Source organism: Bemisia tabaci, chromosome 8, assembly GCF_918797505.1.
Source record: "Bemisia tabaci chromosome 8, PGI_BMITA_v3".
Classification (NCBI taxonomy): Eukaryota; Metazoa; Arthropoda; class Insecta; order Hemiptera; family Aleyrodidae; genus Bemisia; species Bemisia tabaci.
In genome coordinates, this window is record NC_092800.1 from 30,944,974 (window position 1) to 30,966,633 (window position 21,660).

The 21,660-nt window shown below is 39.5% G+C and overlaps 1 long non-coding RNA gene across 2 annotated transcripts in view; it reads right to left on the reverse strand.

Moving 5' to 3' along the window:
- Positions 1-17,942: 17,942 nt before the first annotated feature.
- LOC140225237 (uncharacterized) overlaps positions 17,943-21,660 on the reverse strand; it is a 28,803-nt gene continuing 25,085 nt past the window's right edge. For both annotated transcript variants that reach the window (XR_011900382.1, XR_011900381.1), the window contains exons 2-3: positions 20,650-20,770; positions 17,943-18,082 (exon numbers count right to left, since the gene is read on the reverse strand). This is a non-coding gene — a long non-coding RNA (uncharacterized lncRNA). The remainder of the gene's footprint in view (positions 18,083-20,649; positions 20,771-21,660) is intronic.

Consider the following 21,660-nt stretch of genomic DNA (forward strand, 5'->3'; position numbering starts at 1 on the left):
TCAGCCTTCAGGCCCAAAAAGAGATTTAAAATGACCAAATTATGATACAATTCGTTAAATGTAGACCTCCAATGAGCAAAAAATCATGAAGGCGGGGAGATTCAGCTGTGGTGGGTCCGGAAACGGCCTTTATCGATACTTCTCCTTTTACGTAGAAAGCGATTCACGCAACGGGAAGTTAGAAAGTCAACTCGTAAGAGCGATTTTAAAAAATAGAAATAAACTGGAGAAATGCGTATCCTGCATCAGGTGTGAAATATTTTACTTGACACGAATAAAGAGGTTCTTCGATTATTTGAGCATTTCCAATTAATTGTGGTACCACAATTAATGGAAAGTAGTGTAATGTTCTGGTGCTGGGCCAGTGTACGTAGGTGTACCGTGGTGGTACCGAATATGGGTATGATGAATGAACGAAAAGACAACTACAGGTATCGTGGGTACAAACTATGTATAAGTCGATAGGCGTACAGTGAGGTGACAACAAATCTAACTGCTATGTGACTATGTCAGGAGGTCGCGATCCCGGCGCGGCGTGGTGGCCCTAGCGATGCCAAAATCAGAGTGTGGTCTACTGTCTCCTGGTTGCTGTTCAAGGGGATGATCATCATGAAGGGAAAGCCGGGAAAGAAACAGGTAGGGAATCATCCGTGCCAGGCGGTACCGGGCTAACGGGAGTTCCGAGGTCGCGGAATCGCGGACAAGGGAGGTGCCTGGCGCGGGGTTGAGAGGATGAAAAGGAGAGACAGGCGCCAGGCTGGTATAGATAGATATAGGCATGTTGGGGCACACAACACTCCTCCCTCCATGTGAGAAAAAAAAAAAATTAAAATTTTGAAGAAATTTTAAATTTTTTTTTTTTTTTTTTTTTTTTTTTAAAGGAAATTGGATAATTGAAAAATGAAGAGGTAGTATAGAATACATGAATGATGGAGGTAATTTAGAGAATATTAAAGAAAGTAGAATGTAGATATAGACGTAAGGAGATAGTTTGGAGAAAACAGAAGAAATGTAATGTATGTTGAATTGAAATGAAGACGAATTAATGTGAGTGAGAAACGCAGGTTGAAGATCGCTGATTACTTTTTCGAATGTAATTGGGGTTTTCATTTTTATGTTCGTTCGTAGCTGGGTGATGATTTTTTACGTTGAAATTTGCCGAGTGAAATTTAGGGAATGAGTGCAATTTTGTGAGCAGTTTAAAGGGTAGGTTGGAGAGCATGTTTAAAAGTTTCTTAAAAACAGTGTTGTCAGAGATTTTAACAGAATCTTGGAGAAAATGAAGGATCAGAAGTAAGTGCAGTAGTGTGGTGATGAAAACGGACTCGCTTAGAAAAAGAGCTGAGAAAATGAATATGGCTGGATCTAATTTAATTTTGATGTTAGAACATGAATTACACTTTGATTTATCGAGAGAATGTTCGCTTGTGGTTTTATTGGATTTAAGATTGTTAGGAGAGGAAACTATGGGCGTTTTAGTTAACACTTCATCTTTAATTTTACCAGTGTGTTGCGGTTTTGGGAGCGACTTTTTTGTCGATTTTTGTGATGGATGTGAATTAGGCGATTTATTTTTTGAAGTCCTTCCTCGGTTTTCAGAGCGATTATTTTTAGCCTCGGAACTAACATAATTTTTGGAGTTAGACTGTATTTTGTTTTGAAATTGTTTGGATTGATGATTGGGGACAGAATTGCTCTGAAAATTTTTGATTAAATTGTATGGTTGAAAATACAAATTTGGACTGTAGTTCTTGTTACTTTTATCTTTAAAGCGTTGATTTTCAGATTTTTGAAGGTTATTCGGATGGTGATTAAATCGAACGTTGATATCAGATTTTGGGATAAAATTACAATAAGAAAAATATAACGAGCTTGAGTTTTGCTGATTACCGAATTTTGAAGGGGAACGATAACTTGGGTGCTGTTGAATATCATGATGTATGCGACTTGAACGCGAGTTAGTATTTTTGCTTTTTGAATGTTTTATCTTTAAATTTGGGAAAAATGTAGTTAATAAATTTCGATTGTCAAGAACGTATGTTTTAGAGTCTGAAGTAACAGGATGAACGTTAGAAGAGTTGAAAGTGTCACTATTTGATGAATGGCTAATAGAAGATTTTGAAGCAGAAGAGGAAATTTCAGAGTACACAGGTTTGAGAAAATTTTGATTTTCATGAACATAATTTGAGCTAGAATCTAAATGTAATGACCTTGAGTTGTTCATAGAAGATTTAAGGTTAATCTTCAGCGTTAGTTCTGAAAAAATCCACCACGTCGCGCTGCTAAAATCTGACTCCGAAATCAGCGATTATTTAAATATGAAGAGAAAGACTCTAAATTCTGAAGCTAATAAGTTCTAGCAGCATGTCTGAAGAATGTGTAAAGTCAAAGATGAGCTTTCAAAGTTGCACAATAAAGGCTGGAATTTGATCCCCGTTTTCCTTATGGGAATCCAATGAGTGTGAGAGAGACAGCTCACGGTGGGAGAGAGATATCTGCCAACTGCTGAGAGCGATCAAGCGCGATTGGTTGCATCAAGGTCATCATGCTTAACCCTACTTTTTTCTGGGATCAAATTGCAGAGCTTCAGAAATGACTTTTCACGTTGCTTTTAGGGTCAATAGGAAGAAGAATGTTATAGCTAGAACTTATTTATCTTCGATTTAAACAGAAATTCCTTCAACTTTTATAAAAGCTCAAGGACTCACGTGGTGCTGTACGGACTCTAAAACACAGCGGTGGCGCCCCCTGCGCGGAGAAATTTCTTACTTCACGCAGCTGTAGATACACCTTAAGATCAGGATTTAACAATGGCTTGGTGAGTTCAAAGGTAGAATCTGTAGGTCTAAGGTTAAAGTTGGGACACATGGAAGTAGTGCTTGAATCGATCGAAGGATCAGGCGAAGAAGTAGTATTTTCAGATAAGTTCAGAGTATTGGAAAGATTATCAATACTATGCTTATCGATACTATGATTATCTATGCTATGCCTAGTAGTACTAAATGTACGTTTGCGAGAATCTTCGGACAATGAAGTTTGATGCAACGTTTGCTTAAAACTAAGAGTTTTGATTTGATTAGAATTATTTTGATTTCGATTTTCCTTAAGATTAACATTAAAATTATTAGAAGGGAGTTTTTGACCTTCTTTAGATGTGAGATCCGATTCAGGAGGATCTGAAGTAAAACTAGACTTAACATTACAGTCAGAATTTGAATGCGATTCGGAGTACGGCCTAATATCATGAGGATTTGAAGGAGAGTTTGACTTAAAACTAGAGTTAAAATTTGACTGTGAATGAGGATTCGGCTTGAAATCGTTAGAATTTGAAGCAGATTTTGACTTAAAACTAGAGTGAGAATTTGAATATGAATTCGAAGAAGTATCATGATGATTTGAGAGAGATTTGGACTTAAAACTAGAGTAAGAATTTGAATGAAGCGAATCAGAATTCGAAGAAATATCATGAGGATTTGAGAGAGATTTGGACTTAAAACTAGAGTAAGAATTTGAATGAAGCGAATCAGAATTCGGCTCGATATGATGAGGATTTGAAGGAGATGTTGACTTAAAACTAGAGTAAGAATATGAATGCGAATGAGCATTTGGCTTGAAATCATTAGGATTTGAAGCAGATTTTGACTTAAAACTAGAGTTAGAATTTGAATGTGAATCAGAGTTCGGCGACTGATCATGAGGATTTGAAGGCGAATTTGACTTAAAACTAGATTGAGAATTTGAGTGCGAGTTCAAAGACCTCAAATTATTAGAATTTAAAATCTTTTTTGACTTAAGACTAGGTTCAATATCTGTATCAGAATTTGATCCAAAGTTTGAAGGAGAATTTGAATTAATACTATCAAAATTCGTATGAGAATTTGAATCAGGGTTTGAATAACGACTTGACTTAAAACTAGAATGAAAATTTGAATTTGAGGAAGTGATCGACTTAAAAGTAGTTTTAAAATTTGAATCAGGATTTAATCGATGATCTGGAGTTTCGAAAGAAAAAGAATCAGGATTTGATGTAAAATTTGATTCAGGAACAAAAATAGAAGTACAGTTGGAAATGGAATTTGAAAGTTGATCGAGATTTGAATCATATTTGTAGCTTGATAAAAATCCTACATTCCTATTTGGATATGCGAATTTTGAGTTAGAAATTGAAGATGTTTTCTTTTGCTTCTGCTTGTTCAGAGTCTCCATAAAAGTTTCTAAATTTTCAAATGAGTCTTCTGGAATTTTATTTTTAATAACTGGAGGTAACTTTTCACTTATGACTAGAAAGAAGCATACTGCAGCTTGCTCGGAAAGGGCGTTTTTGACGAAATTAAATACACAAATTAAGAAATCATATTCGTTTTCAGTAAGTTTTGAAATTCTGGGAGAAACCATTTCTATTAATCTTCGACAATATTGAGGTTCATCCGTGGAGAATGCACAAGGAGGTTTAGCATCAGAGATAGTGTCTACATTCAGACTTACCCAAATTTTACAATTTAAATGATTATGTTCTGTAGTTTGACACTGCGGACAGTACTTACCAAAATTTTCCCGTAACTTAGACTTTAAATCACTCTGAAAGTTGTAAATTAAAGCATGCTTGAGAGTTTCCCAAGAATTGATGGAATTTGCGTTTAATTTATGGCTAAGATTTGAAGCTAATTTTGGAATTAAAATTTGAGAGACTACTTGCTCTCGAAGCAAAGGCTTGGTAAAATAAATGATAGTTTCACATGATTCAACGAATTCGCCATAATTGTGTCTGTCACCACCGGAAAACGAGGGAAGAATAACACTTAGAAAATGCGATGGGTTTTCTAAATTACACATGTTGCACAAAATTTCGATGAGCTTTGAAACGTTGAACTTTGGGCGGTGTGGTCTTGGCCGTAGTGTATCCAGAAAATGTTTAGTTTCGATAAACTTCGCGACGATGCAGTCCTGATGGAAGTATGTCCAGAAAATAGGCGAAGTGCTCGGATGTCCGTCTTCTCATCCTCTTTTCGACTGCCAGACGACTGCCAGAATGGTTGGGAGAGTTCTTTTCAAGGGAGTAGTTCTTTTACCGACTGCGCCACTGTAATGTTCTGGTGCTGGGCCAGTGTACGTAGGTGTACCGTGGTGGTACCGAATATGGGTATGATGAATGAACGAAAAGACAACTACAGGTATCGTGGGTACAAACTATGTATAAGTCGATAGGCGTACAGTGAGGTGACAACAAATCTAACTGCTATGTGACTATGTCAGGAGGTCGCGATCCCGGCGCGGCGTGGTGGCCCTAGCGATGCCAAAATCAGAGTGTGGGTCTACTGTCTCCTGGTTGCTGTTCAAGGGGATGATCATCATGAAGGGAAAGCCGGGAAAGAAACAGGTAGGGAATCATCCGTGCCAGGCGGTACCGGGCTAACGGGAGTTCCGAGGTCGCGGAATCGCGGACAAGGGAGGTGCCTGGCGCGGGGTTGAGAGGATGAAAAGGAGAGACAGGCGCCAGGCTGGTATAGATAGATATAGGCATGTTGGGGCACACAACAGTAGATTACTGACCCAAATGTTGCAGTGCTACCCTAACTTGAGTCACGATACTACCATAATTAATTGGAAATGCCCATATCATCCAACAAATAAGGGGAGTTACCACAATTTTAGGGGATGAACCCCAACACTTTTTTTCCGTGTGATACAGTTGTGAAGAATAATCATGAAACAGAGTGTTTCAGTTTGTACCATGTCTAGTAGGTGACCCAATGAACAGACTCAGAAATACGAAGTCTCGGTCCACTTCCTTGCTTGTTTGTTTATTATGAAGGATAAAATATGGATACATTTGGCATCTTTTGGCTCACCTCGCGAGCAGCTGATCATGCCCGACATAAACTAGATCACAATCCGGTCCAGTTCACGTACCATTTTTGCACTCGCCCGTCTGGCACCGAATGCGGTTCTCATTTTTTGCCCGCTTCACAAGTTCTCACCTTCCAATCGATTCTGGTCGCCGCTCACCGCGCATCCCAAAAAGGAGACCTTTCCGCTCCATCGAGGATCCTACCAAAAGGCCTCATCCACAATTCCGATTTGACTAAAATCAACTCCATTTTCCGTCGCCTCATGGACCCCTGGCCAAAGTATGAATTTAAACATTCTGTCACATATTTCTTAACCATAATACGGGCCTTTTGTACTATTGGCGCGTATACGTAGTATACCGCCTTTGCGATCGTTTCGACCCCCCACTCGATACAATAACCGAGTCCCTTAGTTCCTTACCGAAAAGTGACTACCGCGAACTTCTGAGATTTTCCAAAGCCTGTAAAAAGTTTATTTATCCGTCAATAATTATGATTTAAAGTTGTTTCTCATTCTGGGGCTCTCTAGTTTATGTGCAGTGAATACCAAGAGTCTACGTTACTTGGTTTTTTTAAAAAAAGCCTAAGAGTACGACGCGCTGATTTAAAATATGCATATATAAGCAGAAACAAGCGAACTGATTCGAGGATGGCTGATCAGGTCGGCACTCGTTGAATGAGAATTTCACTTCTTCGTTTTGTTTAAAACGTTGCTTTGACAGATCTCCACAACCCTGTTAAGATTTTCAAAATTTGGTACCCCTTGCTCTGATAGCCGGGGCCAGCAGGATAGTGGTAAGTGCAATCTGTGATGAGCCTCGAGACTCATTAGACCATGTGCTAACCGTGGCCCATACAGAAATTCACTCCCCTATCAGGCCAAAACAGTGCACAGGCAGGCACAAAACCCAGGTAGTGTCCCGGTCCTGGCTCGGTTCGCCGCGTCGCTTCCCAGCTGAAGAACAAAAGGCGACCCTCGCGGTCCTCGTCACAGTCAGACCTAATTACTTTCACTCGATTACCCATTTCACCGTCACGCTGGGATCCATCAAATTTTCGAAAAAATTGTTTCGCGAGTACTTAGCAATTTTTTCCTTACTCTCCGTTCAAAGACGAATTGAAAGAGGTCTCATTCATAAAAATCGGCCGAATAGAAGAGAAGTTGCAGTATTCGAAATTCGAAGAAATCAACGAAACTTCTCCAAACAAAAAATAAAATGAAGGGGAAAAAAGAAATGTATAAATTACAATTAAATATAATTGACCTCAGAATTTGGCAAGCAATTCAACTATATAACGGAGAAAAAATTGGGAGAAATTACAAAAAATTCGCCTCTTGCAAGGGGCTTCCTTGTAAGAATTTTGATCTGAAGGCAAGGATTGAATACCAGCGCAATACACCATACAATACATGGTGTGCCTGAACGAACATTTTTTTTTGTGTTAAAATCGAAAATTCTTTATATTTTTTAACTACAGTGTCTCTTGAGTCGTTTAAGCCAAAAAAAAATTCCGTCAAGATTCTGGAAAGTAAAGGCGCTTTAAAAGTATTCTGGGGCTATGTATCCTAACTGTGTCCACACATGGTTTCTGTTCAGCATATCCATGTGTAAGTATTTTTACACGTAGAATCTAATTTTCACGTCAGGGAGTCGACACATCTCGATTTTTTCGATTTTATACGGAAAATTGATGGTTTTTCGGGATTGAAATTATTATTTTTTCATGAAAAATAAATGCACCCAAAATGACTATAGCATATTGATTTTTATATATTTGCACTCACGAAATTGGTTGGTAAATTCAACGAGTGGGTGCATCGACTTGGTATATCGAGTTTCTGCAATTTTTTACGGCAAATCGGTAGATTTTCGGGATGTAGATTGCTTACCTTCAATTCATGAATGAATAAAGCATGGACATGGTTGAACTTCTTTGCATGGAAATACGTTTAAAATAACAAAATCAAGACATATCTAATGCAATTGCATTTATAATGAGTCAATTTCTTTTCAATAATATATCGGGATTTATAATAGGTACCGGTGATTTGGATATTTCAGCCCCAAAAATACCTTTAATCGACTGTATCTTTCAGGAGTTCGACAGAATTTTTCCTTTCTTCGCTTAAATTATTCCGTAGCACTTTTCTTTAAGAATCTGATAAGATATTGCTGGGGGCAGATCAAAAAACTTAAACTCGTTCAAATGGCTTTCTACATTCACAATACACGGTCTCGTCAAAGTGCGTCGTCGAAGAGTTGGATCGTATGAATTCTCTTGTTGTGCTACTTGCCTATTTTGAAATCTCTGTAAATGAAAACTAAAGGGGTTGATATGTGTGAGTTAATGACGCGCCTTATCAACACATTGTGTTGGAGTTCACTGCTTGTTTTTTATTGCTTGTATCGAAAGAACTAAGGATCCTGATGTCACAGGAATTTTCCTGGAGTTGTTGACCACCAAAAAACCCCATAAAATGGAAGTCTCCAACATAGCATGAGCTAAATCGTGAGCAAATTTTGATTTGCGTGTGCAAACTTTGTGTTTTTGAAGTTAAATGACAAGCAGAACACGATGCACACATTAAAAACGCGAAAAAGTAACTCAGCAACCGAGAAATACGCAGTTCAAAAAGCGCGATTGAGCACAAGGGAGAATTTCATGAGCTGCCGCCCGTGGCTTTCTATGGTCCAAAACTCAAGAATAGGAAGAAATAAGTCGGATAATGACTAAAAGATCACGAGAGTTTCGTTACGGATGTTTCTTGAGTCGCTAATTTCGAATTTGATGTCAAACTGCCAGTATTTCAACACCCGAACCAATTAATTGTGAGCGAGTTTATGGTACGCTGCGGCGCGGCGTGCTGTCAGCCCGAAACGCACATTAGCGCCTGCAAACCTACAGGGATACTTCAAGCATTGCACAGTGCGTGAAGTAGCCGTGTAGGTTTGTAGGCGTCAGTGCGCGTTTCGCGTTGCCGCCGCGTAGCACGCCGTGGCAGAGTATTTGATAAAAAACACAAGGCTTCGTGGCCCATTGTTAGGAACCTCGTGTAAAATCCAGCAGTACATCTTTGGAAATAGATCAATGCTGTGCCTATTAAAGAGTAACCGTATATAACGTAAAGCGCATGTTACATACGGCCTGACATTGATCCAAGTTGCATGAAAGTTCCTGTACTTACGTCGGTATTAAATACTTGAGGGCTCATTCTACCGTGCTAAGGAAGAACACCGTAAGAGCCTTCGGACGTTGCCAAATTTCATTTGATGAGACACAAGTTTTCGGCGATTGTAGTGAAAATTTTCTTCCTGTTTTTCAAAGATGTTTAATCGCGATTTGATCCGAAGAATATGAAAATTTTCAAATAAAATTTAGATAACTTTCTTCAAAAGTAAATCTTTAATCTGAGAAAATCTGGCAACGCTCGAATGCTCATACGTTGTTTATCCTCAGCAAGGGAGCATAGGCCTTGTTTTACCCGATGAAGCTGTCGTCGCGCCGATACCATCGTCCGGTCCAGAACTCTGCCTTGTTACAGATAAGGACAGTAACCCTATTCTATAGTGAGCCTCGAAGCTAATAGGACCACCTAAAAACCGCGGACTCAAGTACTCGTGGAGTTACTGTCCTCTACTATTATACGGCAGAACTGAAGGATGCGCGCTTGCCCGCGAATAAAAAGATGCAATTAGGTGATGGAGGCGTACAACTTGAAGCACTAGGCGCGCGCCGCACCGCTGAAGATTGAAAGTGATCACGGATGTTGCCAAGTTTAAGGTTCTATTTAAAAATGAATGTCCACGTTTTGAGCACGTTCATGGAGAGATTGTGGGCACTGGGCCCCATAAGGACCCTATGGACCCGCAAAAATGTGGCTGCGACTCTGGATGGAAAGAGATTTTTTTATGAATCACTTGACAAGGTACGAATTAAAGCATCCTGAAATATGTTTCCTTTTCAAAATATCACGTGAAACACAATATTCACGACGGGAATTTCTCAAATTACCTCTCAATTGGACTTCATTTTGCAATTTGGAACTACGAATTCAGGCTAATCCATAAAAGCTCTTATGTACATTGGGAAAGTAATGGCACATACGTTATTTTTGAACTAGTCAGAAATTATAGCCCCCTATTGAGAAATGTGGTCCAATTAAGATATTAACTTTTTAATTTAGCGTACGTTACGAAAGATGTTAATTTCCCGCGCTTCAGAAAAACCATAATCTGCATAAATCAAATCGAATCCTAATACAGTTTTGGCAGGCTTCCCCGTCGAGCAATGCTCCTCCCATCACATCCCACCCTGTGTACTCCAAAATCTGAAAAACTTGCAACAACTGAGGCCAAGATTGAGGTTGACATATTTCCAGACCTCAGATAATTTTACGGTACCGTATAGGCTGCGCTTTAACTGAAAAAAGAACTCGGTTCATGAGGAAAATTCTTCTGGCGAATTAATTTTTAAAGGTATAGGACCTTATATTTCATAAAAAAAACACTTACTTATGTCCCAAAAAGTAATTTTCATATGTTTTTTAGTTCTTAAGTATGCTCGTTGCTTATACAAGGCGTAAAGTTATATGTTAATCCGACATTGCACACTTTGAAAATGACACATCCTCATGTAGAAAACTGAGTTTATCTCACTGGAGAATTTTAATTGTTATAATATTGATTGAATTTAACAATTTTTAGCCCCAAAATTTTTAAAAAACACTCTTTGCCCCTTTATTACAAAAGTTTTGGGCGAAGTTAAATGCCAATAAGTATGTTGACTTTTTTCGTATTTCAGGACTTGTCTTGATTGCGGGTGGAAGAGAACACTTGATGGTCAGCTATGTGATAGTTGGCTGATACGGTAAGGTTACTGCCGCCGGCGGACATAGCCATATATTAAACCTTGAATGCTTCACAGCATGGCTGAATTAAAAGCTGATTGGGAGTGACCTTTGGCTCACGCATGTAATGGTGAGGAATAGCTTACACCGGACATTTTTATGGCCGACAACATAAACAAACAGAGCATCAGTGGATTATTTACAAAACCTTGAAAAATTTAGTATGTTCTATCTACATTTCATTTCAGAGCCGAAAACGACCCCAGTTTTTGTCATCACTTAGTGAAAATCAAATTTTCAAAAAACAGGTGTGTTATAGTTTTTGCTGAACAAATAAATGCTTGAAAAATTCTAAGATCATTTTCGGCCTCAGCAGTAGGAAGTAGGCGGGAGTAAACCCAGTAGATTCGTAAGAATTTTTTTCCCCGCCTTTCCAGAGACATAAAAATCAGATTAGTCTTACATGGTGGTATACAGTGGGTAGAGGATGCCTTGTGACCAAAAAACCTCGTTATCAGGAACTGCTAGCCTGGAAAAGTAGTTACTTCCATGTCCTCACTTGAAAAAAAAAGTATAGTAAAATTATGTGTCCACTTGAGTTTTTACACAGTGCTACTATTTAGTGTAGATAAGCAGAATTATGAAATGGACTGCATTTTGCAATTTGGAACTATAAATTCTGGCCCAGTTTAAAAACAACGTACGTGCCATTAGTTTCCCTATGCACATAAGTGTTTTTTCCAGAAGAGCCAGAATTTATAGTTCCAAATTGCAAAATACAGTCCAAATTATTCACCAGCAGTCCGGTGATATTTGGCCTGCATTTTGCAATTTGGACCTATAAATTCTGGCTCATCTAAAAAAACAGCTATGTGCACAGGGAAATTAATGTTTTTGGAACCTTAAGATTCCTTGAAAACCAACCTTACCAACCCTAATAGACTCTAGCCTGAGCTTCCCAGCAAATAGCCACTTCAAGATGAAAGTGTTGCACTTCACCAAGGGAATGTTGCCCACTAATTATTATATTAATAATTATTAAAAACTTATTTTATTATTCATCCGTTGGACGTTGATTGGTCGTTGTCGGAGGGGTGGCAACGATGTCGCCGGGTGATCTGTTGCCTGCGTCGGAGATAGTGATCGGCACTGCCCGAGTCCTTCGCCTGGTTTCAAGCGCAGTGCACTCGCCGAACTCCAACACTCAGCGGTGAACAGTGATCAGCCAACGGCCCAGCCGGCCGCTCTAATCCCGTCCCCTTCGACTTCGACTGGCAAGCTCCAGGCGCCACCACCTGTGCTCTGTTCGGCGTTCGTGCCCACCTCCGCGACACGCATTCGTTCTTGCCACGCTGCTCCAGTAAATATCACTCGGAGGGCACACGCAGTTTAATGGTTCTCGATTTGGTCCTCAAAAGAATGGGATTTCCTGAAAAGAGTGCGTCAGAAATGAGACGGTACAGCGGGCTGATTATTGAAATTGATAAACAAAGCTATAGACAAAGAAGACATAGGTGGTATGGGGCTATCCTATTGGTTGAAATAGGTGGCTCCTATAGACTAAGGGAGAAACTGCATGATTGACTAAGTATCGGGTCTCTCGTGGGTTGTCGTTAATTAGTCTATCACCTGCCTCTTTTGTACATCGGAACCACTTGCTTATTCCACCAATAGGATCCCTCCATATCTCTTTTGTCTTATTTGTCTACAGCTTTGTCTATCAATTTCAATAGTCGGGCCGAAGGGGATCGGATCATGGATGCCAAACACACCATCATGACGAAACAACTTATATGGTAGGCTCAGGTTCAGAGGATGGCATGTGACAGCATGCCGAAGAGGGTCTTGGATTGAAGAGGGCGCCTTTGACGGATTTATGCTAAAAGGAACTAGAGACGGGTGGGAAAGATGGGGTGTGCTCGTGAAAGCTACATAAGAACCAATGTAAAGTGGGGCTGGTTCCTTTTGGGAGAATGGAAAAGTGGGAATTAGCATTAAATCAAAAGGAACCAAGCGCCAAAATATGCTATAACTCATGAGCCGTGGGCCTGTGGCAAGAGCGCTGTGAACAGGGCTCATGAGTTAAAGTGCTCCGATGCCAATTTCCTCATCCCCGTCGTCGACGCTGACGTCACTGGTGCCCTATAATTCCCATTCATTCTTCGGCCCTCAACTAACGAGCACACTCCTTCTTTTCAACTTGTCTCTGGTCCCTTTTAGTGGAGATAAGTCCAATTATAGGATGGAGGAGTAGAGTGGAGATGTTGCATGTGTAAGGAATTTGCGATTTGACTGTTGATTCTTATGTAAAAGTTCGCGAGAAACACGATGGTGCCACTGGTTTTCTCTAAAATCAACTCCCAAGCTCAAAAAAAGCTCTCAAGTTGAGGCCAAAATGGAGGGGATATCCCACGCTATCCTGAGAGTCATCCTCTACATCAAGACAAACTCTCCATGCAAAGCTAGGGAGCAAATACATTGACAGGGCTGCCACCTTATTTGAGGACTCTAAAACTGAAATCACGGCAACCCTGCTAATGTATTTGCTCCCTATCTTTGCATGGAGAGTTTGTCTTGATGTAGAGGTGGACTCTCACGATAGCGTGGGATCCCCTCCATATTGGCCTCAACTTGAGAGCTTTTTTTGAGCTTGGGAGTTGATTTCAAGTGACTTTTTTATGCTTAAAAATCCGAATTTGGGGGCAAATTTTTCACAGCATATGAATTACGACTATAGTTTTATTTAATTTAATTAATATGCCAATATTTTTAACAACTGCACTTATGCGCCTTGTCCTCCAATCCCCTCAATTATTAGTCTGAAGATTGATCATGTATTTTGTAGGTGCCCACAGGACCGTCCGACTTGCGCCTTCGAGCCTCGAGTCCGTTTTGATCATGAATTGTTGGGGTCGGCTATCAGTCTTGGGTCGCGGTGATCATCCAGGAGCGGATGAGTACATTGCAACCCTCATCACCCACAATCCTAACCCCGGGGTCTACTCGCGCTCCACCGAGGAGCTTCGTGATTTCGTGTTGTTCAGCGAATTTTCCCTACTGACCATTCTTTACACGATAGAGAAGCATCGCCGGAAAGGTTACGCACAACTTTTATGCAATGCAATGTGTGAGAAGGTGCTTCCCTCGGGATTCATCGTGGGAGCAACGGTCGTGAAGGTCAATACAGCATTGTTGGCATTATTCAAGTCACTTGAATTTCAACAGAGTCCAATATTTTTGTAAACATTCTTGCGGCACCACCATCGATGGACGAACCTCTTGAAGGACCAGCAAAATCAAGAAATTATCGTTCTTTCGTGTAAAAAATTGCCGGAAAGTGAAGTATTTTGTATTGAAAGTGCCTGGGAACCGTAACCCAAGTAGCAATTTTCAACGGAAAAATCGCGGTATACTGCGATTTTATCGGCGCTAAAATTGCTAGGATCGTCAATATCTGAGCGATTATCCTCGATACTATCGCGATTTTATCGCCTGGCAATTTATCACGATATTGTCGAAATAAAAATCGCCATAAAAGGCGATTCAATCTCAATTTTATCGACGATAATTGATCGCGATTTTATCGAACCAAAAATTGCAATGTATATCGGTTTAATCGCCACATAACGCAATTTTTAATTCGATACTATCGCTATAAATTGCCACCGATAAAATCGCTATTTTCCAGGATCACCGCTACTTGGGATAGGACGTATTTAAATCAAAAGACTGTACATCCACTCTGACAAGAGCTCTAAGTTCCATCAGAATACATGTATGACAGGGTTCATTTCAGAATGGATATGGTTACTTTTCATTTAAATACGCTCAATACGAAGACCCTGCAGCCTGCTTGGCACGCCCAAAACACCAACATTTTGAAACACCTAAGCCATCAGCTAAAGATCTTCAATTTTTTGAGTAGCTGAAACAGTCATTGACAGTTTTAAATGTTAATTTGATCCTATATGCTCTGAAAAGTTTGGTTTTATCAATATAAATTTTATCATATAAGAAGAGCAGACTTGCACGTGCACTCAAAATGACGTACCACATTTAGAGAGATATACGAATAGAACTTCACATGTCCTAAAATTTAACAGTCAATTTTTTTTAAATTTAATTCTCTTGCACGAAATCAGTATGTGCATACGACTGCACAGAAAATGGTGTATATTATTATGTTATTCCAAAAAAATTACCCCAATAAATCCGTGCAAGTAGAAATACTGTTTTATTCACGAGAAATCGGAAAGGAGCATAATAATCTTGAAACAAGGGACAGAAATAGCGAGGGATTTTTTCCTCTCATTTCTGAGAACCCTTGACACCATATTAATTGAACAGACACTGTCCACTTAAAAAAGCACAAGATTATCGTAAACTATCACCTCCTCCGCCAAAATTGAAGTGCTTGGACCCGATCATCATTTAATTCAGCCGGACATTTGCCTGTATCACTAGTCATTTTGACACTCGCAGTCTTTTCAATTACAAAATGTTTTAATTTTTCCGTCACGAAATTTCTTCCGACTACATCTAAGGTAAGTTAGCTCGAAGCAAAGTCAGACTAATGTAATATACATATTTCACAAGCACAATTTATTTTCAGTAGACTTTTTAAAATGTGTATTTTAATCGATTTTGAAGAATTTAAACCTTGTGCAACACCCTCATTTTTGATGGATTAGGTATTAATTATTTTTTTGCAATTCTAATAGTTTCTAAGTACAAATTACATCCCATGAGAGAAAACACGTTGAAGGCCGCCGTTCCTAAAAAATGTAACGATAAATTTCAGATTATTCGACCCGTGCTCCCCTCTTTGTAAAGCTTTGGTGTCGTAGGTCCCTATCCTTTAACATATAGAAACAAAAGTACGTGACGGTCTCCTCGACAGCCCCCCCCCCTTCCACCAGAGCTTCGTGTATTTTAAAGGCAAGGATGGCGATTAGGTGTCGCAGAGCGCCCGGGCGCACTGCAAAGCGACTCGAATGAATGAATGATGTGCCATTAGTTCCCCTATGCACATAAGTGTTTGTTCAGATGAGCCAGAATTTATAGGTCCAAATATCAAGATGCAGTCCAATTGTTTTGTTCCCTCAAAATTATATTTGCTTGCTGCTAATTCCACTTAGATTCCCCTTTTTCGATCCTGTTGTTACAGCGATCAAATGCGCAACCGCCGCGCCGTGTAAAGTTTTACCTTCAGTTCCAATCAAAATATATGCTAAACTGCGCGTTTTAAGTTTCGAAATTGCATGGATTCTAGTTGCGGAAGGAAAGTTCAAACTGATTTTTTGATGCTTAAAAATTGGAATTTGGGAGCAAATTTTTCAGAGAAGATGCATTATAGACTAGTTTCACTTGAAATAATTAACATCTCGAACTTCGTATAGGCCCGTTACATTCATACAAGGGTAGATCTAGAGCGACGCGATTACATGCAGCATGCTATTTCTCCTTTTTCCACTATGAAACTTACAATATTAGTAATGTTTGACGTAATTACTGTTCAATTTGGGTGGTATTGCATTAAATGATGCGGAATGAATCTGTGAACGGTGGAATGTGATTCGGATCAAATTTAAAACCCATTCCTTAAGCACCCATTTACTAGATGCGTATCGCGTAAAGACTACTCCTCATTCGTGTGACTAATGAACAGCAATTACATTCTGCTTATCATGACTCTGATGTGAGAATTTAAACTTTTTTTTTTAATTTAAACTTTTTTTAACAATTTTTTTTTCAACGCCTAGAATGCCTAGAGTGACTTTTCTGTGTAGGATTCAAATGTGTACAGTCTCACTATCTGCTGCTTCAATGAGGATACTTTGGCGTTACGAAATGCACTTTTCACTACTAAGAGAGTCAAATGGAGATCCTGAAAGACCACCATATAATTATGCGCGGTGCCCAAGAGGTTAGTGCCCCTTGCACAGGATTGTCTAATTCATCACAACTTTGAAGTTCATTGGAAACAAAACATGGTATACAGATGGAGAACTCCAGATCAGCAAAAATTAAGAAGTCCGATGTAAGTGACAATAAGTGATGGTGTTTTCTAAAAGAATCTGAGGTTTCTTAAATGTACAATTCATTGACGTATTAATTCCTCATCACATGATGAAAAGCGGCCCTTAAAAAAACAACGAAAGAATTGTAGAGTAATTTTTTAACTTCTTTATGAACTATTTTAGTGACTAACGAGACTTTGTTAATTTAACAAGACACGCATTCTTGAATGAGTAATTATTGCTACACATGATAGATTATTCTCAACCTATCTTGAATATTGAAGGCGACATGCGAATTTTGTAAACTCCATACTCATCCTCTCGCTCGTTTCTTCCCTAAATTTACACTCTAATAAATTCCGGCGCTCCCATGGCAGTATGGCAGTGCCGTATAGCACCCTCCCCCTTGATTTTTAAGCTACTAATATTACATTTAAATACAACCTGTATACATCATTGATTAGACGGCCTAGGTTGAGAAAATAATGAAATGCACCGCCGCGCGCCGTGGCGAATTTCATCAATTACTGTGGTGGTTATGAAGGGCCTAGATGGCACCTCTTCGGGGTGAGCTCTGGTAGGTACCAATTTCTACGTTTTCATTTATTAATGAAAAGACAGAGAAACGAGGCTAAAACATATACATTTTATATTTTCTATACATTATGATCTTATTTTGTTAAAAAGGACATCGTTTTGGCAACTTCAGCTTCTCCCTCTGCTTGCAGGATTTTCTGTTGACGCTATTGCTTTGCTCTTCAACAACAAGGTGGCCGCAGGTGGCAGTGGTGGCGGTGGTGGCGGTGGTGGCGGTGGTGGCGGTTGTGTCGGTGGTGACGGAGGTGGCGTGGGGGGGGGGGGGGGGGGGTATCGAAAAACTCATTTAAACTGAATGACAGCTTAACATAGTTCTAGCTCTTTCGATTAATTCTCTCCTGCCTAATGATGATTCCTGAACAATCCTGATGATTCCTGTTGGTGCGGTGGTGGCGGTGGTTGGCAGCTTCAGCTTCTCCCTCTGCTTGTAGGATTTTCTGTTGACGCTATTGCTTGGCTCTTCAACAACAAACACCGCAGGTGGCATGCTGATTTGTATAAGTCTTCTATATATCTACCCTCGCGATATTTTTCTTCACTTTTCACTATCAAACCTAAAGCATCCGAAAACCACTGAATTTCAGGGATATTTTATGGGTGTGCGATACTCAATGTGTCACAGTCAGATTATTATGAGCTTATTTTGTTAAAAAGGATATCATTTTGATAGCTTCAGCTTCTCCCTCTGCTTGCAGGATTTTCTGTTGACGCTCTTGTTTTACTCTTTCAGCAACAAACACCGCTCGTTGAGCCTCTTGTTGTGCAACCTACAAAAACAAAAAAATTATTAAAGCAAAAATTAGGAGGACTGTGTCTCATAATTACGCAGGCTTACACGAGTTACAATGGCTGTAAATTTACAGAGTTGAGAATTTTTTTTATCTAGTATGAAACAGCCAACAATAGATTCATAATGCTTACTGTCTGATGTTGAATAAAATGTTGTCTATAGGAACAGATGAAACCGCCACGATGGAGTTAGAGAAATGTGTATCTTGGTCAAATTTACAGTCCTGAAAATTGGCAATTTTGTGTCATCGTCTTTCACTTTCTGAAAGTTCTTGAAATTAGGTATAAGAATATTGATCAGTTCTCCCTTGAAAAAATAAAATTAAGAATGGGATTACAGCAATCAAGATATATGCAGGAAAGTCCAGATTTGATGAGATTTGAGTTCTTAGTAAAGGGATGGGCTTTGAAAACTTATTACTTGTTATTTTTAGATTTGATACATTTTTTTAATGTTTAGTGTATCGATTTGTTGCCATGCTGTATTTTTTAATTGTCTAGCTGTACTTTGGGTTTTTACCTGCTCATTGTGTAATAAATGAATAATTGAATAAAACGATAAAAAAAATAAATTGTGCTTAACTAGTTCTATCATCATTATATATTCAGCATAAGATTAGAGGTGATAAATAACTTGAATTTATTTGATAAAATTATTTTTGACAAGTAACAGTATAATTGAGGCGCTGAGTGCGAGAAGGGCATCCTTTGGTTGCGGTATTTCAAACATTGTAGAGAATATAAATTCATGCATTTCATGGAAATTTTTGTAGAATATTCTTCATAATTTTAAAATGCTCATAGATGTAGAAAAAATTCCGGAGAAGTCACTCATTAGATTTTTCTCCGAGATAAAAATTAGCCACGGAGATCCTAGGATGCTTACATCGGAGAGGAGTCCTTCTTACACCCAGCATCTGAATTGTGTGACTTTAAAGCCATGCTCACTCTTATACCTAAACTAGCCGTGATTAGCTCGCTTTGCGAGCTGACACGCCTAGCCGGGGAGTGCCCTGGACCCCCAGTTCTTCGCTTCGCTTCGCGATGAACTTGCGACTCGCTCCGCGAGCCGCCACCGCCCCACATAGTTTTTAACATTGATGAGAAGACAACATTTTCGTCTTCATCTTCTTTTTCACCAAGTTTTATAGAAATTGATGTCCAGGAGCCGGGACCGCACTATATAGCGCAACCGCCATCCTGTATTTTGAAATGTTAAGAATCTGACAAAAAATTGACCCGATGAAAAACACCCCCTGATATCGAACTTCACGAAAACGATCGAAGTGAAGCCAAGACATATTAGGCTACGGCTGCCATCGTGGATTTTAAAATTTTTGAAATCGGACCAAAAATTCGAGTTTCGCGTCGGAATATACCCTCTAATACCGAAATCCAGTAAAATCGATGGATCAAGAGCCGAGATAGCATTTTAGACCACGTTCGTCATCTTGGATTTTTGAATTTTGAAAATCTGACAAACATTCGAGTTTCCCGTTGAAAAATACCTCTGAGGACGAGTATCACGAAAATCGATCGAACAGGAGGTGACTTACGATTTTAGGCCAGGGCCGCCGTCTTGGATTTTTGAATTTTGAAAATCTGACCAAACATTCGAGTTTCCCGTCGAAATATACCCTCTAACGCCGAATTTCACTAAAATCAATGGATCAGGAGGCGACTTCATATTTTAGGCCATGGCCGCCATTTTGGATTTTTGAAAATCTGACAAACATTCGAGTTTCCCATCGAAAAATACCTCCAGATACAAGAGTTCCACGAAAATCGATCGAACAGGAGCCGACTAAGCATTTTAGGGCACAGCCGCCATCTTGGATTTTGAAATTTTGAAAATCGGACCAAAAATTCGAGTTTCCCGTTGAAATATATCTCCTAATACCGAATTTATCAAACATGGATGGATCAGGAGCCGAATTAGCATTTTAGGCCGCGGTTGCCATCTTGGATTTTGAAATTTTGAAAATCGGACAAAAATTCGAGTTTCCCGTTGAAAAGTACCCCCGGACACCAAGTTTCACGAAAATCGATCGGACAGGAGCCGACTTAGCATTTTAGGCCACGGCCGCCATCTTGGATTTTGAAATTTTGAAAATCCGACCAAAAATTAGAGTTTCCCGTCGAAATATAAATCCATTTTCACCCAACTCCGTCGAAAATACCACCTAAAACCTGAAATTTCGTTTATAATGCTATGACGTCACGTGACAGGATTGAGCCTGTTCGGCACGGTGCGTGTGAACAACCTCGTATCTCCAATGCATTACTATACGGAGAAACAACTTTTCGCTCTTACGTGCGTCCTGGGCAACGTATTGGAATCGGAACAATTTTGATCAACTTCTCACGAAAATTTCTAAGCGTGTACAAAGTTTAAAGGAAATTAATTCGGCCAATTTTTCTCTAGGGGGAGCAGAGTGAGTGGTAACAACAGCTTTATATAGATTAATGCATAAGAATATTTTTTTAAAAAAAAACTAAAATTACCTACAGTGATGAGAGATTTAAAAAATGGTCGGAAACTTACTTGTTTGGCTTCGACTGCAGCTGTGTATTCCTTCCGAAACTATAAGCTCAGTGATGGGCACATCATGAAGGATGACATCTCTGGCTCTTTCTATTAGATCTCTCCTGACCAATAAAGAAGCCTGAAATATTGAGATAAAAATTTTTAGTCCTTTCAAATAGATTGCTCTGACTGAGATAAAGCCCCATTTCAATAATCAAACACTCAACTCTCAAACACACAGGGTTTGAGTTTTTACTTTCAATAATCGGCCCGCTGAGCTTTTTCCTGATGATTCGGATAACCGGCACTCTACTGCGCTCGTTTTTCAACTCCAACTATGTAAGTGATCCTGCGAGCCGATCATTGAAATTGATAGACAAAGCTATAGACAAAGGAGAAAAACGAGATATGGAGGGATCCTATTGGTGGAAGCGGTTGGTTGCAATGGACAGAGGAAGTAAGTAATATACTAACTAAAGGCAACCCACGAGGGGCCCGATAGTTTGTCCATCATTTCCTTCCTTAGTTTATAGGAACCACCCATTTTAACCAATAAGACAGCTTCATACTCTCTATGTCTTCTTTTTCTATCGCTTTGTCTATAAATTTCAATAATCGGCCCGCTGAGGAAAGTGACGTCATCGTACCGAATGTAGTTTTGGTGCGATTTGCAGTCGAATGTCTTTGTGAGCACTACCTTGCTAAACGCCGGATGAGCCTTCAGGCGTTGCCAAGTTTCCTTCGATAAAATACGAAATTCCCGGAAAACTTGTAGATATTTTTCTACTAATTTTTTACAGGTTTTCAATCACACTTTAATCTATATTATCCGAAAATTTCAAAGGGAAAATATTCATAACTCTCCTGAAAAATTAACATTTTACTGGAGGAAATTTGGCAACACCTGAATGCTCGTACGGCGTTTTTCCCTATGGCAGAGCATTGCTCAAGAAAAATGTGATTGCCCTCGGGAGAGGGAATCTTAGTATCGAAAAACTTATTGGTGAGTTACTGATGCCAAAAGCAGGG